This window comes from Leiobunum rupestre, chromosome 7 (genome assembly GCF_980474605.1).
Source record: "Leiobunum rupestre chromosome 7, qqLeiRupe1.1.hap1, whole genome shotgun sequence".
In the NCBI taxonomy this organism is placed as follows: Eukaryota; Metazoa; Arthropoda; class Arachnida; order Opiliones; family Sclerosomatidae; genus Leiobunum; species Leiobunum rupestre.
In genome coordinates this window covers 23,862,704-23,882,339 of record NC_143390.1, presented here as the reverse complement: position 1 = coordinate 23,882,339, position 19,636 = coordinate 23,862,704, and the positions used below count along the sequence as shown (strand labels likewise).

The window sequence follows — 19,636 nt, the reverse complement described above, 5'->3', positions numbered from 1 at the left end:
GAGAAAACCTGGTTATGTCAGGGAATTTAATGTCTCGCAATAATTGCTTAACTAAGTTGTTCACGCGCACGATTGAATAGTTTTCAAAGTTGTAAGAAGTCGAGAGCTCCTCTCTATATAAAGTGTCTACAAAATCCCCGTCCTGGTATTTTGTTGGATTTCTCCGTATCAAAAATGGGAAAGTAGGCTTTTCTGCGGAGTAGCTTTGAACAAACCCGATAAGAAAACACGTACCTTAAAATACTCCGTTGTAGCGATAGTTTTCTGCCCCCTTCCACAACGATAAAAGCGCGGCGAACTGTAAAATGGCAAATAAAAGAACCGAGTGTAGATATAGAAATCGCAGAAATGTTCTTTATCGTCCCGTGGCAGGCTTCTTTCTGGCACCGCGAAATCCTGCTTCCCCTGATAGCGTTCGTTTTCTGACATTCTTCTCGTAAGCCCCCCCCCCCCCGACGTATCTTTCGAAATAGTTTTAATTGCTTAACAAACTTAACATAGTTTTATTCACCCAACTGCGGCGTAGTTTCTTACAAAGAGAGTACCCGAGGTGTTTATTGCAAATTTGGTTCAAAGTCAGGCGTAATCTAGACCTATAGGATACACCCTTTCAGTTTACCATAATAACCAAAAATGTTTTTGACCACTTAAAACAAATAACCCGATCCCGCGAGTAAATAACCCGATCCCGCGAGTAAATAACCCGGTCGCGCGAGTAAATAACCCGGTCGCGCGAGTAAATAACCCGATCCCGCGAGTAAATAACCCGGTCGCGCGAGTAAATAACCCGGTCGCGCGAGTAAATAACCCGGTCGCGCGAGTAAATAACCCGGTCGCGCGAGTAAATAACCCGGTCGCGCGAGTAAATAACCCGATCCCGCGAGTAAATAACCCGATCCCGCGAGTAAATAACCCGGTCGCGCGAGTAAATAACCCGGTCGCGCGAGTAAATAACCCGATCCCGCGAGTAAATAACCCGATCCCGCGAGTAAATAACCCGGTCGCGCGAGTAAATAACCCGGTCGCGCGAGTAAATAACCCGGTCGCGCGAGTAAATAACCCGATCCCGCGAGTAAATAACCCGATCCCGCGAGTAAATAACCCGGTCGCGCGAGTAAATAACCCGGTCGCGCGAGTAAATAACCCGGTCGCGCGAGTAAATAACCCGGTCGCGCGAGTAAATAACCCGGTCGCGCGAGTAAATAACCCGGTCGCGCGAGTAAATAACCCGGTCGCGCGAGTAAATAACCCGGTCGCGCGAGTAAATAACCCGGTCGCGCGAGTAAATAACCCGGTCGCGCGAGTAAATAACCCGGTCGCGCGAGTAAATAACCCGGTCGCGCGAGTAAATAACCCGGTCGCGCGAGTAAATAACCCGGTCGCGCGAGTAAATAACCCGGTCGCGCGAGTAAATAACCCGGTCGCGCGAGTAAATAACCCGGTCGCGCGAGTAAATAACCCGGTCGCGCGAGTAAATAACCCGGTCGCGCGAGTAAATAACCCGGTCGCGCGAGTAAATAACCCGGTCGCGCGAGTAAATAACCCGGTCGCGCGAGTAAATAACCCGGTCGCGCGAGTAAATAACCCGGTCGCGCGAGTAAATAACCCGGTCGCGCGAGTAAATAACCCGGTCGCGCGAGTAAATAACCCGGTCGCGCGAGTAAATAACCCGGTCGCGCGAGTAAATAACCCGGTCGCGCGAGTAAATAACCCGGTCGCGCGAGTAAATAACCCGGTCGCGCGAGTAAATAACCCGGTCGCGCGAGTAAATAACCCGGTCGCGCGAGTAAATAACCCGGTCGCGCGAGTAAATAACCCGGTCGCGCGAGTAAATAACCCGGTCGCGCGAGTAAATAACCCGGTCGCGCGAGTAAATAACCCGGTCGCGCGAGTAAATAACCCGGTCGCGCGAGTAAATAACCCGGTCGCGCGAGTAAATAACCCGGTCGCGCGAGTAAATAACCCGGTCGCGCGAGTAAATAACCCGGTCGCGCGAGTAAATAACCCGGTCGCGCGAGTAAATAACCCGGTCGCGCGAGTAAATAACCCGGTCGCGCGAGTAAATAACCCGGTCGCGCGAGTAAATAACCCGGTCGCGCGAGTAAATAACCCGGTCGCGCGAGTAAATAACCCGGTCGCGCGAGTAAATAACCCGGTCGCGCGAGTAAATAACCCGGTCGCGCGAGTAAATAACCCGGTCGCGCGAGTAAATAACCCGGTCGCGCGAGTAAATAACCCGGTCGCGCGAGTAAATAACCCGGTCGCGCGAGTAAATAACCCGGTCGCGCGAGTAAATAACCCGGTCGCGCGAGTAAATAACCCGGTCGCGCGAGTAAATAACCCGGTCGCGCGAGTAAATAACCCGGTCGCGCGAGTAAATAACCCGGTCGCGCGAGTAAATAACCCGGTCGCGCGAGTAAATAACCCGGTCGCGCGAGTAAATAACCCGGTCGCGCGAGTAAATAACCCGGTCGCGCGAGTAAATAACCCGGTCGCGCGAGTAAATAACCCGGTCGCGCGAGTAAATAACCCGGTCGCGCGAGTAAATAACCCGGTCGCGCGAGTAAATAACCCGGTCGCGCGAGTAAATAACCCGGTCGCGCGAGTAAATAACCCGGTCGCGCGAGTAAATAACCCGGTCGCGCGAGTAAATAACCCGGTCGCGCGAGTAAATAACCCGGTCGCGCGAGTAAATAACCCGGTCGCGCGAGTAAATAACCCGGTCGCGCGAGTAAATAACCCGGTCGCGCGAGTAAATAACCCGGTCGCGCGAGTAAATAACCCGGTCGCGCGAGTAAATAACCCGGTCGCGCGATTAAATAACCCGGTCGCGCGATTAAATAACCCGGTCGCGCGATTAAATAACCCGATCGGGTGAAAAAAAAACTATTTTAACCTTCAATTTTAATTTCAATATGAAATGGTTACCACAGATTACTAGCCATAAATGTATAGTAAATTAAAAATGCCCGTTTAAGTAATCAGCGGAAACGTTACTTGGAAGTGAAACGAATATTAGCAAGCGTTTAAAATGGGTCTCGTGCCAAAAATGGCCATTTTTCACGCTCCCTAGTCGTGGTTGAAAAAAAACTCCTTATAATCCGCTTACGTTACTGAAATGTGGGTTTATACTTCGAGGGTAAGGTATCTCTGTCGAATGTCGCGGGTTTAGCAAGCGGAAGCGGAAAATATCCGCTTGAATTATATCGACGTCGACGTGGAAAGATGAAATATTTTAAAGTTATTAACCCGCTGCTTGCGAACGTGAAAATGGGGCATAATAAGGCCTCTTGGATATCGCTGTAGGAGTTCTTTGGAGCCCACTCCATTCTGGTATAAAGACGTGGGCTTTTAGCAAGTGCGTCATCCGGAATAACATGGAGAGTTCGCGACTAATTCTTCTAATACCGAAAGGCACGAACACGTGCTCGGAATACCATTGTAACACTTGAGACACTTAAGCTCTTGACAGCTTTTAGGGGCTTGCATAGAGGGGAGACAATCTTCAAGCGTAGGCTAAGGGGGAGACAATCGTCTAGGCTAATACCGGCTAATACCCAAGTAAGCAAGCTGCATGCATAGACTAATAGGAGGAAATCTTCATGCATAGATTAATTGGGGGCAATCTTCATGCATAGGTTAAGAGGGGCAATATTTTTGCATTGGATGAGGGCAATCGTCATGAATATAATAAGGGTGGTAAATTCTCATGCATAGAATAAGGGTGGTAAATTTTCATGCATAGGAAAAGGGGACAATCTTCGTGTATAGAATAAGGGTGGTAAATTTTCAATCATAGGTTAAGGGGCCTATCGTCATTCATAGGATAAGGGACCTATCGTCATTCATAGGATAAGGGGCCTATCGTCATTCATAGGATAAGGGACCTATCGTCATTCATAGGATAAGGGACCTATCGTCATTCATAGGATAAGGGGCCTATCGTCATTCATAGGATAAGGGGCCTATCGTCATTCATAGGATAAGGGGCCTATCGTCATTCATAGGATAAGGGGCCTATCGTCATTCATAGGATAAGGGACCTATCGTCATTCATAGGATAAGGGGCCTATCGTCATTCATAGGATAAGGGACCTATCGTCATTCATAGGATAAGGGACCTATCGTCATTCATAGGATAAGGGGCCTATCGTCATTCATAGGATAAGGGGCCTATCGTCATTCATAGGATAAGGGACCTATCGTCATTCATAGGATAAGGGGCCTATCGTCATTCATAGGATAAGGGACCTATCGTCATTCATAGGATAAGGGACCTATCGTCATTCATAGGATAAGGGGCCTATCGTCATTCATAGGATAAGGGGCCTATCGTCATTCATAGGATAAGGGGCCTATCGTCATTCATAGGATAAGGGGCCTATCGTCATTCATAGGATAAGGGGCCTATCGTCATTCATAGGATAAGGGGCCTATCGTCATTCATAGGATAAGGGACCTATCGTCATTCATAGGATAAGGGGCCTATCGTCATTCATAGGATAAGGGGCCTATCGTCATTCATAGGATAAGGGGCCTATCGTCATTCATAGGATAAGGGACCTATCGTCATTCATAGGATAAGGGACCTATCGTCATTCATAGGATAAGGGGCCTATCGTCATTCATAGGATAAGGGGCCTATCGTCATTCATAGGATAAGGGGCCTATCGTCATTCATAGGATAAGGGGCCTATCGTCATTCATAGGATAAGGGGCCTATCGTCATTCATAGGATAAGGGGCCTATCGTCATTCATAGGATAAGGGACCTATCGTCATTCATAGGATAAGGGACCTATCGTCATTCATATGGTAAGGGGCTATCGTCATTCAGAGAAAAAGGGTGGTAAATTTGCATGCATAGGAAAAGGAGGAAATCGTCATGCAATAATAATAATCAGCTAGGCTTATAGGATAAGGGTTGTGATAAGGGTCGCAGTGTGCCCGTTGCCCGCCTTTTGTAGGGTGTCGGCTGGAGATGCTAGAGCACCCACTCTTATTCCCACAGCTGCGCGAAGTGGGGGATGGTCCTCCCATTGTTGCGCCTTTTGGAGGGTTGGGTGGGTGGCCGCTGCGACTGTCAGTAGTAGGGCTCTCTCGTGACCACTGGCTGTTTCGTCACCCTTCCGGGCTGTGGGCGCTAGAGCAGGGCATTCTGATGAGACCACCGGTGATATGGGTTTTGCACCTAGGTGCACCGTTATATAAATTCCGACACATATACTGATAGAGGGAGATTGGGACTACACTGAAAATTGTTTCCACATAGTCATTATCCCTAAGTATATATGACTATACAGTTGGTCCTTTTATTTATTTATTTGTTAATAACTCAAGAACGGTTAGCTCTAGAGCTTTTAAATTTTAACTCAATGTTCAGGGCCTGATTTCCAACTAAACGCTCCAAATACCTGACATGGTTATTAATCCAATTCAATTTTATTTGACTTGACTTTGGACTTTCGCCTCTTTGCTTTCCGTATCTATTTTTCCGGCTGGTCTCGGCTTTCAATTTATAAGAGACCTAAGCCTAAATTGCGCGATTTTAAAAGTTAGGATAGTTCGCAAATCGCTCATACGGGGTTAGGGGCGCTGGCGGCAGCCCCTAAGATGGCGGCGAAAATTCAAACCCAAACACCTGGCGTTATTTTTCGTTTCAACTTTTTGGGCAAAAAGCTATTTTTTCAAGACAAAAAAAGGTACGTATATTGAACGTCTTGTTAATCTTTTGATACGGGAATAAGGCCATATTTGGAAAAGCTTGGCCGTTCCCCTTTAATAAACAATTTTCATTTTAAAAAAAACTATGTGAGGGCGTACTTTTACGCAAAAATCTCGGTTAGGCCAAAGATAAAATAAAACTCCGTAACCTAAATTCGAATTCAGAGAGCTTTCCGATTGGCGGTTTCGTAACGAAGCGTCTACCCACTTCCGGTACGTGACTTCCGAAAACTCAGCCTCCTTCGGTTGTTGTATTGTCCTATCACCGCCAACTTTTACGCGAACAGCGCATCATAAAAGTTGGTCGTGAAATGATATTTATAATTGGTTACCATGGTAACTATGGAGCTAATGTTTTCGGACTTCCGGCAGGAAGTGGTTAAATCAAGGAGGATAGGAAGGAAGGCGAAGTAGGAGAAATGAACGCGCCAGCATCCTTGTAAGAAGTTTAGCGCGCGCTGGGCGGGAAAAGTTCGGAAAAATGGCGGCAAGATTGCGTCCGCTACGCTACGTGTTGCCGCCATTTTTCCGAAATTTTCCCGCCCAGCGCGCGCTAAACTTCTTACAAGGATGCTGGCGCGTTCATCCCTCTTACTTCGCCTCCCTTCCTATCCACCTTGGTTAAATGCAATTGACTACGCGCGAGGCAGTTATTTCGAATAAGGGTACGAGGCTTAGGCCTAAGCCACCTAACAATTTTTCGCGTGGACGCACGAACTCTCTAGGTCTAACGGAATTACGGAAGCTGCACGGGCTCGTCTCAATTTTGAGCCAATTTGTGAGTTTGAGCCCGAGTCCTTAAATATTCAGAGTTAATTTTTGAGCACGAGACGAGTGTCTTCTAAATTTCACTAAATCACGCGCCTCGGCTGAGACCATTCGAAAAAACGTAGACTTTTTTAGTACGAGCCGAGACCCAGAAATATATTGTCTACTTTATGAGCTGAGACGAGACCCTTAATGGTTTTGAGACGAGACTGAGTCCGAGTCCGGAAAATTGTTGAAAAATGAGCCCGAGTAGAGACCTATCGTTAGAGTTCTTATTGATAGGATCCCGAGACGAGTCCAAGTGAATAAGCACGAGCTTGAGACCGGTCTTTGGTTATTTCGAGTCTCGAAATTCTATTTGTTCAGAGGACAAAATCATCAATAATCGTCCACCCCTAAAAATAATTGACTGAACCAAATTCTATTGGCTGTGAAATTGAATGACGCGAGTCATGCGACCTTGGAACCCACGTAACTCACGTTTATTTTTGGAAAAGGTCGTTTTTAACCGCGATTTTTCAAAGTTCAAAACGCTGCTGCCGTTTTTATCACCTAAGCGGCAGCTTAGGCCTGTAAGTTCATTTATTTTTCTAAACTACAGCAGTAGTTACAAAAATTTAACCGTATAATGTTAGCGGCAGATGTAATTTTACGTTATAAAGCATAAAGTAAATTTAGTTAGTTTCTTAATTTGGAGGAAGAGGGTTATGTATTGGTATTTACGAGACAAACCAGGGGGAAGTCCTATTTTGCGGAAAGAAGATTTTGCATACTTTTACAAAACTAGTGCGAACGTAGCTAATGCGGCAATTTTCAAGAATAGCGCCCCCTCCTATATATTTGTTTTGATTTCGCTATAATATTGTATTTTTCGCAAGGAATCTATTGCCGTTAAAAATATTTTTCGGAAATGAATACTTAAGCAGATATAGTTAATTTAAAATTATATACTTGATGCGTAAGGCTTGGTACTGTCCTCTGGGTCGCGTTATAGATGGCCCATAACTTGGGTCGGTTATAAGTTGACCCCCCCCTAACGCCATTTACAAAAATTAACTAGTTGATTAAAATGCACCTTTTATGCACCATTATGCACCATCAATGCCCCTTTACGCACCCATTCGGTTCTGAAATAAATGACGATTTTAAAGTGGGGGCCAGCTTTATCCGCGCCCCCCCACTTCCACTTTTCATAAAACCTTGTTAACCAAACAAACGCACCCATTACGTACCATTATGCACCACAGTCGAATCATTACGCACCATTATCTCTTAAGAATTAACTTAAATACTAAATGGGGGGTTAGGTTAACCCCAGCCCCCCCTTTCACCATTAGCATCGAAAATGGTGCCATTCAAACGTACCCATTACGCACCACAGTCGGATCATTACGCACCATTATTTCTTAAGAATTAACTTAAATACTAAATGGGGGGCCAGGTTAACCCCAGCCCCCCCTTTCACCATTAGCATCGAAAATGGTGCCATTCAAACGCACCCATTACGCACCATTATGCACCACAGTCGAATCATTACGCACCATTATCTCTTAAGAATTAACTTAAATACTAAATGGGGGGCCAGGTTAACCCCAGCCCCCCCTTTCACCATTAGCATCGAAAATGGTGCCATTCAAACTCACCCATTACGCACCATTATGCACCACAGAGAAATTATGACGCACCACGGTCATTATAGGTTTATTTAAGATACTAAATGGCGGGCTAGATTAACCGTAGCCCCCCTTTTGATCTATCGACCTAAAAAGGGTGCCATGCAAACGCACCCATTACGCACCATTATGCACCACAGAGAAATTATTACGCACCATACTAGTTAACGAATTTAAAATATTTTTAAACATTTTGTCATTTGTTAATTTTTAAAATTAAACGCGGGGGCTAGATTCACCTCAGCCCCGGAACTATTATCCATAATGCATTTCGCGGTGACGCTCGTGGAAATCACGTCACGTTGTTTATTGAATGCACTGTGGATGCTAGTGCTAAATACGCTTCACGTATTTTGTCCCCCGTTTTGGAACAGCCCCCGTACGGGAGTTTGCAACCGCTGCGCCACCTAGACCCATTTCGGCTCGGAATATTTTTTGAGATAAGGTAATATGGGAATTCCAAAGTTTTATTTTTGTTATTGTTGAAAATGAATATTTGAAACTTTGACGCGAGTAAAGCCCCTTTTCGCGGGTTGGTGTTAAAACAGAAGGCGGTCTTAAATGGTATGGAACCGCTTTAAAACAAGGCAAGCTACATAGTGCATAGGGTGGTGGGTACGAGACACTCGCAATTTGTTAATACGACCTTAGTTCAGTTTTAAAAACGACATTTTTTTCGACTTTTTACCCTAGACTAACAACTAAGACTTGTGTCAGAATTTATAGCCCGGTGTACCCGGTAAGATTTAAACCACACCAGCGGAGGTCTCTCATCAGAATGCCCTACGCCAGCGTCCACAAGCCCAGACAGGTGGCCAAACCAGCATGGGTAGAAGAACCCTATTACTGATGGTCGCACCCTCGACGCAAGCCGCTCAACCCAAAAAAAATCTCCGTTAGGCCTAACATAATTCCTTCACGTCGACGCAAATAAATCTCAGTTTTTCGCAGCACAAGTTGTTGCTTTTTCGGTCGGGCTGCATTTTGTGAACAACTCATGAATATCAGCGTTATTTACACAACGAGAAAATGTTTTACTCCGACTATGCTGAAGATATCACTACACGACACTATTGACTAGTTATTATATAGAAACCGGAAAGACTCCTAATGTTGTGTAGCGCCATCTTCCGCAAAATTGGAGTAAAATCTTCCTCATAGTTTAAAATAAGTACGCGAAAGTTTTTTTAAGTATCCTATAAACATTTCACCGTCAATAGCAGATGTTTTAAAATTCTGCCGTCACACTAGCCATTGACAAAGAAAACATTTCTTAGTCTGTCATTGAACACACACAGCCGCTTGCTATAAAAATAATCAATAGGTGTCAAGGCTTTGTTTGATAATGGCTGTGGAGGGTGGGGGCTAAGAATATCTGGTCGAAAGTTATCAGAGGCGATAAAAATATGCTCCTCATATCGTACGTCAGAGTTGTCAAAGAAATTTAGCACATTCCACTTCTCTTCGATTGTCGAGCCGCATTTTTGCATACAGATCAGACCATTAATTATCTCGTTGAATGAGTTCGCTGAGAGCTGGTAATCCTGCGGTTTTACTTCGTTGACAAAGGGGATTTAGCGGGTGACAGACGTTAAATCTCACTTTTTGCTCATATACTGAAGTGTGGTATTTACAGCTTAAAATATACGAAGCCTTTAATTTAGAACGAGTACGGAATGTTGTAAAATGAATCTGGCAACATCGATTTCTGTTGTATGTTCTACGGGTAATAACAAAAGTAGCATAAGACCCAAAAGTGTGTCAGAACGGTATAGTAGTTAATGAGAATTTGTCGCAAAGTAAGAAAGGGAAACGAAGGGGGGTCGGAAAATACGTCATCAAAATCGAGGTACTCCAGCGCCGCCTAGTGAGGCGTTTTAGAACGTATGTCTACGGGCGAGTAAATTGAAGAGAGATAATCGCGCCAGACTATAGACTAAATCAGGAGACATGACTAATGTTGCTAGTACTATTCCAACTAGTAGGTTATGTAGTCTATAGTGTGACTCACTAGAAATTTTAATAGGCGCGAAGGTACAGCTGACACACTTTTGGGTCTTATGCTACTTTTGGTAATAATAATAATAACCATCATCCAGGTTAATACCCAAAGCACCGCCTTAAGCTTGTTTTCCACTGGCGCGCGCAACGACGCGTTTCTCAGCTTTGAAACGTTCAAACGTTTTTACGCGCGTAAAGAAAATAACATTATGACGCGCGCTATAGTGGAAATCAAGCATTTGGCCCAAGTCATCAAGCGACTTTTAATGCATTTAAACAGGTGGCCGGGTTACAATGCGTAGGATCTCCCTATATTGCCGTTATTCGTTCGAAACATAGTCATTTTACAAAACTATTATAATAGCAGGGCCCCCAGAGGTCCTATAACATCCTATATTTTTAGCAAAATCCCCCAAAAGTCCTATAAAATCCTATAATTTTCATATTTTGCCCATTTCAAATCCAACCACGCAGTGAAATTGCTAGATGATATAGGATAAATTCCTATACCAAGTCATTCTAGTCTATACTTTTGTTATTATTAACGTGGTTAGCTACTACTATATAAAATGGTTAAATAGTTTCTATTTTTAAGTGAAAATCAAATATTTATTTAACTAAATTTCGATTTGTGTTTTAAATGCATAAAGTTAGTAAATGAAATAGCATATATAGTCCTATTTAAGACTCATAAGTAATGAGATGTAAACATTGTATTATAAATCTTAATTAACTTATCTAACAATTAATAAATCGATCGAACATAGAATGAATACTTCTGATTTATCTGCCATATTTAACAATTTAACCTGGCCACCGGTATTTGGCTTTACAAGTCACTAGTGTGGTTCCTTGAGTATTAGCTTAGCTGGTTATTATTATTTGACTTTTCTAAATTGAGTAAGTAACTGATTACAGAATTGACATTACCAAAATAAAGTCACACCATAAGTCTATAGTATTGTTCCATAAGTTTCTCACTTTGGGGAATATTTTACGGAGAGCTAGTAACCGAGTGACGTCATCAAAAGAAAATATCCCCCTAGCGAGGCGCTGTCAAAGGCTACGTGTGACGCGTTAGCAAGCGGACGCAATACGGCGATGAAGCCCGTAATGCATTCTTATCTTGTGAATAGCTCTTAGTAAAACTTTTGCATGTGAAGAATATGAAGTGTCACACTTATCATTTTATATAACAATTTATACACTTATGATCACACCCATTGAAAACTGCATCGAGCCGGCGAAGATGCATGTTCCATGATATAATTTCCGTGAAATAATTTATGTGATATAATTTCCGTGAAATAATTAGTGATATACTTTATGTGATATAATTTCCATGATATAATTTCCATGATATAATTTCCATGATATAATTTCCATGTGATATAATTTCCATGTGATATAATTTCCATGATATAATTTATATGATATAATTTATATGATATAATTTATAAAATTCTGATGATATATAGCTAGCATATAATCATGTTAATACCAGAAAGCGAATGAGCATAATTTTGAATTTTCCTTTATATTGTTTTGAAGAATCAGGAAACAAAATACAAGGCGTACGTGATTGTATATTTGGAGGCATATTCGCGCGCCCACTCCGGCATATCAAACTAGTACTTGTAGCGGCAGATATAAGAATATAAATGAGATGGTGGGACCTCGGTTTTTTGGTTTTTATGGATCAGAAAAAGCCCCGAGAAACACACAAGCGCGGTTTCTGTCCATAAATCTTTTCTCTTTTCCTTTATTCGTCTTCTCTCTGGCTAGAATCTGTACAGCCCTTGTATCTCGGATGATTTGGAAGCCGGATGTAAACAAGCGCGTATAATATACGTTTCGTTTGATGTGGACCCTTACGATTTTGCTTAAAATTTCCCATAAGAGTGGCGCGGCTGTTTGCTTTAATCCGCGCAAACTTTACTCGTCCTCTCACTCGTTACTCGCTGACAAGGGGGAAATTATATACGTGTACACTCTGAATGTCTAAGGAGTAAGGTGCCATTACCACCGTACCGCGAATACGTTTGTAGAAATGGGAGGGGCTTAAACCACGTAGACGTTGGGCGTTTGTCATATTCATTGGCTCTCGTTTACGTGACGTATTCTACGTCGTAGAGGGTGAGGCGCCTTGTTTTCGCGAATTTGGATAAAGAAGCCCCGCCTAGCGTCAGGGCCACGCTGAACTCGCAAAAAAATTCCGAGTATACAAGGTGTTTCTAAAGGTTATGCAAATATTAGAAGGAGTTGTAGTGGGTGAGTTGAGAAGTATTCCTGTTTTTCCCCCATTTTCCTACGATGACTGAAAAGAGCGCCAGAGAGCTTCAAAGTGTGGCATACTAGCCCCTGGAAGTAGGCCGCAACAAGCGCAAAACCAACTGAACATTGCGGGCAACCCGTGGTCGACCTACAATACGTTTGTAACGAACCAGTCGCGGAGAAGTTCAAGTAAAAAATTAAGTAACGTACCCAGAGTGTGCCTGTCTGACGTAATCGACGATGGACATTGGTAAAAGTCCGCGAGACGGGGATGCGCCGCACAGTGGGGTATTTAGGTCTAAAAGTTGGCCAAGATTATTTATTATTATTATTTATTAAAAAAAAATTTAATATTTATTTAATGAACTACTTAGGTAATCAAACTGGTATGGTTTAAAAAAACACAATTTATGGTTTTTGGTTTTAAAAAAAAACAATTTATATTCGTTTGGAAATGTCCGCAATGGAGAGTTACATAAGATAAAGTTGAAATTCAGCATAAGAGTTATATGTACCGGGTGCTGCGCGGCCCCTTGGACCAGCCTTTGGATTCCCCGCAAGGCTCATGTGTTTTGTGTGTTGGAGCGATACGGTATACTTGCAGGGGCAAACGCGCTGCACTGCCTGACTCTGGAAATATAGAGTCAAAATACTGTTTGGCAGCCAATTATCATATTCGTGAAATTTAGCAGAACAAAAACAAAACAAAACCTAACTTCAAGGTCGCGTAAGTGCACATTGGAAAGTCCTAGAAACCCCAAAAATACACGAAAATGAAGTTCTTAACTTGTTTGACAGCTTCCATAGTGAAACAGTTAAAAAATATTTGTTAAAGCGAAAAACCCGAAAACCAAGGTGGAGTGCGTTGCTTTGAAATCCGATAAGTAAAAGTTTTCAAAATCTTGCTTCGTGAACTTTCGTCTGCTACTAGCAGACGAAAGTTCGTGTTTGAAAAAAGATAACTGTGTCAAGTATATCAACTACTAAAGTGAAAAACAATTATTCAATTTGGACAATTTTTTAAAATTTTAATTTTGACCAGATATTGTGACGAAATACTCCAGTGTGCGCCGGTTCGGGTACCTATCCTGGTAGAGACGTTGAGCAGACAAAACATTGCCATCCGCTAGTTCATACACGAAATGATCTAACCAAGCAGCAGGAACTTTAAATACTGTTTAAGTTTTTTACGCTGGTTCCCTCGATTTGTTTACGAAGTCCTTTTTTATTTATCACACGGACCCAAACCTTAATGTTCGCGTTTCCATGTTGCTTGGTTTTGTTTTTGTTGTAGCCTACTTCCAGGGGCTAGTAGGCCACACTTTGAAGCTCTCTGGTGCTCTTTTATCTCATGGTAGGAAAATGGGGAAACATCAGGCATACTTCTCAACTCACCCCCTACAACTCCTTAAAATGTTTGCATAACCTTTTGAAACACCCTGTACAAATATATAATTTCCCGCTGTCAGTATCTGATATGTAAGAGCATTTCCCTTGTAGGCTATTTTTCTTGTGAAGAGGAGGTGCCAACTTGTTATTTATTTATTTATTTATTAGGCGATGCTTCTCCGTATCAAATCGGCTTCCGCTTCTCGCTCTCATTTTTGCGTGTTACTTTTTAGCATCCTTTTCCTACGACTACTTCCTGGTTTTCCGAACCAAAAACAGCGTCTGTTGTCTGGATATGTTTCCGTAAAAGTGTAGAATTGTAAATCACAAAAAGCCAAATCGAGGCCTCAAGAAAGCGATCTATTTGTTTAGAAAAATCTTCCTGGTCTGTGATCCATCTAAGCTACAAAAACTGGACACGTATCTTCGCAGGCTCGAGACATTTTTCATTGTGTCCAAATTTCTCCCCAAACAGCGACTCAAAATTTCCCGCTTGTATTACTCCGCTTAACGATGATAAATGAAAAAATACACAGTCTATACTCAGTTGCCGGTTAAAGGGAGTATAACCCCTCAAGTTTGGTAGGGTGGTCTTAGACTTCCTAGCGAGGGGCGGCAAGAAGTTAGTTTAGTTAGGTTGTTTAACCTTTGTCGGAATTTGGGGGTAAAACCCGATCAAACTAAATCCTTGCCGCCACTCGCGAGGAAGGCTTGTGGAAGCTACTCGGTGTAGTCTAAGCATAACCTACGAAACAAGATGGGTTATACTCCCTTTAAGCTTAGGTTGAACTAATATAACAATATTTTTTGAGTTTTTAATTATTTTTCTATGCAGGCCTTAGTTCGGCACTTTTATTACAAACATTTAATTTTTAATTTTAGAAATCACTAATTTTTAAAATAATTATAAAATTGGGATGTAATTATTGTAAAGCACCACGTCTAATAAATGGGCATATATTATAACAAAAACAGTTCTGCGAACTGAAAAAACAGTTTAGAGCTCGTTAAATGTGCAGCCTTAAAGGGACATATATTATTTTAATTGTTGATTAATATGTCAAATTTATTTAAAGTATTAAAAAATATTCCTGTGAACAACAGAATGACGTCATTCCACCTTTCAAATCACAGTCCACTGCTCCTCCAATTTTTAACACAAAATCTTTGATCCAATTTTGCCCACAAAGGTATCCATATTTATATTTATTTTCGTCCCTACACATTTAACATAATTTTTTTTTTAATTTATTATTATTATTATGTATTATTTATTTATTGCAATAATCTGCAACAAAAAATAAAATAATAATAATAAATTTTAAAATTTTTATGTTAAATGTGTAGGGAAGAAAATAAATATAAATATGGATACCTTTGTGGGCAAAATTGGATCAAAGATTTTGTGTTAAAAATTGGAGGAGAAGTGGACTGTGATTTGAAAGGTGGAATGACGTCATTCTGTTGTTCACAGGAATATTTTTTAATACTTTAAATAAATTTGACATATTAATCAACAATTAAAATAATATATGTCCCTTTAAGGCTGCACATTTAACGAGCTCTAAACTGTTTTTGTTATAATTTATTTATTCTTCGAGAGAAGAACTGTGTTGAGACGGCTTTTAGCTTTGAGTGAGCTTATGGTCCCTCAAAATACTAAATCAAACTGGTATCGCATTGGTTCCCTAAAACTGACATTTTCCGCACATGGCGGAACACGTTTCCTTCCCCCACTCGTGTTGCGGGGAAAACTCGATAACAGAACGCGAGGAAAAAACTAACAGAACGCTAGGAAAAAACCTCGATATCAGAAGGCGGGACAAAAAAGCCTCTATATCAGATTGAAGGCGGTACAAAAAACCTCGATATCAGAAGGCGGTACAAAAAACCTCGATATCAGAAGGCGGGACAAAAAAACCTCGATATCAGAAGGCGCACAGTGGGACGAAACGGAGAAAAAAGTGGGCATTTGAGGAAAATTTTAAATCTATGAAATTTTTTTTCTTGGGTATTTTATGATGATTTTATATCGATAGCATACTGTAATACCTGATATTTTGGTTTGCAAGTCATATTTTATTCTGTGGAGGCCATAGAACCTGTTAAAGTGACTAAACTCGTTAAAAAATATGTTTTGTCATCCTAACTAATTCTTTTATACAAAAACCATAAATTAAAACCAATTACTTCTAGGTTATCTATGTATATTTTTAGTCTGTTATTTGACGCATTGATCTAATATTTTTCCAATTTCAAAAAAAAATTGCTCTGTCTATGGACATCTAAAATCTTAGTTGCTCTTAAAAAGTGTAAAGATACGAATAATTCGTAGATTTTAAAAAAATTATTAAATAATATTATACAAGTAGTCATATTTATCGATTCTAGTAGTATTCTAGTTTATAAATATCAATAACCCATATACATCCGGGTCCCTCTGTAGCACAAATAAAATTATAAAGATAAATATTTTTGGGAAATATTTCAATAAAAATAAACAGACAATTGATTAATTTTAAACCAAACACTTGCAAGAACAAGGATCAAGAGCGAATATCTGAAAAAGTAATTGTGCTACAACATTAAAAAGTACTTGAGGTACTCATTTTGGTGAAATTCAATGACTGTCAACTCGTGTTTCAGGGTGATTAGAGCTTTTTGCTTTTGATTTAAAATTGAGCGCCATTTTATTAGTCAATTTGCATTTTTGATCTTTATTTTATCGACTTTCTGTTGTGCAATTCCGATTGAATTAAAGCTATGTAGACCTAGAATAGGACGTGGAACACTTTTCTAATTGAAACCATCTTCGTAACTCTTACGGTTTTCGAGATAATTTTTGGATGACCTTGAAGACATGGTTCAAGGTCATCGAAATTTTCATAGTAGGTATTCCCCTACTCACTGTATGCGACCTGAAAATTTCAATTTTCTACCTAAAACAGGTTTGGAGATATTCGCGGCACCTACTTTTTTCTCGTTTCGTCCCACTGTGAGGCGGTACAAAAAACCTCAATATCAAAACTCGGATAAAAAATACGATAACAAAACGCTTACAAAAAACTCTCGATTCGTTTTCTTGGCGACCGCCATTACCTAAAAGGCAGAAATTTACTGTTAAAAAACGTCTTAAGATAGCGTTTCATATACCCCAAATATTTAAATCCTTAATATGAATCTGATACACTATACAAGACAACAGGTTAAGAATTCTAACTTGATGGGATCTCTAATAGACTTATGGTAATAGCATTATTAAAATTTATAAAATAATAAATTATCACTCCATTTCGAAGCCGGGAGCGACAAAATGGGATTCTCCATTTCACAAAGATCTCCAGATCCTTTGACAGGTTCTCTGAACGGAATCGCTCGGGAATATCCCTTCTAAGTTTGCCGTGTTTCTCCGAGATGGACTAAATGTAATCCCCTAAGCGTCCTCTTGCCTTGAGACAGCGTTGAAAGGAATATACGATGTATGGAAATATTGCAATAATTCGTATTACCAGCTGCAGCTGGGCCGTCTGTTTATAGAGGCTTACCTTTATCCACCAAATAAATTTAACGGAAATATGGCTAATTTCTCCGACAGTATATACTCCCGAAAAATGACAATTTATTGTCCGAATCTATCCCCGACCCAGACAAAGAATATAGAAATTCTAGTCCGAGTTTGCTTCGCGATTGAATTTTAGAAGAAAATAGTGTTCTAAAAAAATTATGCTAAAGCAAGTTAATCTTTTGTTTCGAAAACTTTTACAAAATCGAAGAATTATGTTCAATAAATAGCTATTTTGCTATCGTCTTACTAAAATAATATCTTTGAAGAAACCACGCCTTTATTTTTACTGGGAGAACATTAAACCTACTCCGATCACGCCTTTGTTCTTACTGGGAGAACACTACACCTACGCCGACCCGAGCACGATAATATTTTTACTGTGATAATATTACACCGACCCCGAGCACGATATTATTTTTACTGTGATTATACTACATCGACCCCTACTAGGATAGTACTACACCTACTGCGACCACGCCTTTGTTCTTACTGGGAGAACACTACACCTACTCCGACCACGCCTTTGTTCTTACTTGGAAAAGACTACACCTACTCCGACCACGCCTTTATTCTTACTGGGAGAACACTACACCTACGCCGACCCGAGCACGATAATATTTTTACTGTGATAATACTACACCGACCCCGAGCACGATATTATTTTTACTGTGATTATACTACACCGACCCCTACCACGCCTTTAATTTTACTAGGATAGCACTACACCTACGCCGACCACAACCACGACTTTATGTTTACTGATATAACACCACAAAAACCCCGACCACGTTTTTACGGAGATAACACACTACACGGACCTCAACCACGACCTTATTTTTAAGGATACACCAAAACCGACCATGATATTTTTCTTGCGGAAAACAACCCATTCATGAATCAATGAAATTTAATACATAAAAATTAAATGAAATTTGTTAGTCACCGACGAAGACCTAATCATTATGCGAGCTGCAAAAAGAACCCATTTATTTCCCATACATCCTATTAGAAAATGTACGTATTAGCGGAATACATATTAAATATCAATCGATTTGAAAGCCATTTCTCAACGTAACAAGTCCAAACGAAGCGCTTTGCATTACCGAAGCCTCAATTTGAAGAATTATTAAATTTGACCGCCGTTATTACGGGACAACCACAAGATGTCAAGTCGAAGTAGGAGAGGACAAATTAACATAATTTTGTAATACATCGATTTATATTAAACTCGGAGCTTAACGATTGGTTAGGTCACATTTTAATCCCCTTATTTGTATATAATTTATTTACAAGAATGTGTATTTATTGAGCGATCGACGGCCAATATGGTCGAATTATCCTCAGGTGGTACTAGAGGGGGGAAGGGAAATTGTCACCGGCTAAAAATCGTCTCAACTAAGTACAAATAAATACATTCATGATATTTCTTAGGATATAAGTATTTATTTTCTCATACTGCTTGAAAGATTACCTTTACCAAGTCTAGCTGATTTTTGCAAAATACCAAGAGGGTAGTCACTTTAGTAATTAGGTGTACAAATCGTAGCTTATCACGGGAATTCGCTTAAGAAAATCACTGAAATTCATCGATTTATTATGAAAACTCTGTGCGAATCACGGAATGTTTTTCGAAGATCAGTTATCAGGTGTACAAAGATTTTATGAGGAACTACCCTCTCGCAAAATGCCTTTGGAAGAAAACAAATCATAAACATCATGTAGCGGACACTCTGAAATCGGAGTTATAACGTTGGCATTGTATTCCAGGTGTAAATGGTCTTAGGTTCAACCACATAAAAATTATTACCTTTGCTGCGCAAATACTCAGCCCGTCGTTTTGCCTTTTTCTTTGGCATTTCAAATTTTGAAGCTCGAAAATTATTAGTTGTCAAACTTAACAGCTGTCAAAAAATTAAACATTAAAAAAATACTGATAGTTTAGTTCCACCAAAGATAATACGTACCCTAAATTCGATATCACGGTGCTTTTACATTGACTATACACCATGAAGCTGTTGCCGAATTCCAGGCAAAATTCCGAAAAGTCGGGCTCCTAAATTGACGGCTTTTAAAATTCATTTTGCGCGTGAAAATACCTCTACATATTATGGTCAAAAAAGCACGCAAAGAAGGCTGTGTGCCCGAGACATGTACATGTAGTGTCGCGCGCTAAAACGTCATTTCAAAATCCGTCAATTATGGCAGTGACAGGGGCCCCACTCAAATCTTAAATTTTTTTATAG

The 19,636-nt window shown here is 40.9% G+C and overlaps 1 protein-coding gene across 2 annotated transcripts in view; it reads left to right on the top strand.

The window, feature by feature from the left end:
• Positions 1-19,636, top strand: part of LOC149935250 (serine/threonine-protein kinase 32B) — a 107,488-nt gene that overhangs the window by 1,422 nt on the left and 86,430 nt on the right. The window lies entirely within an intron of this gene.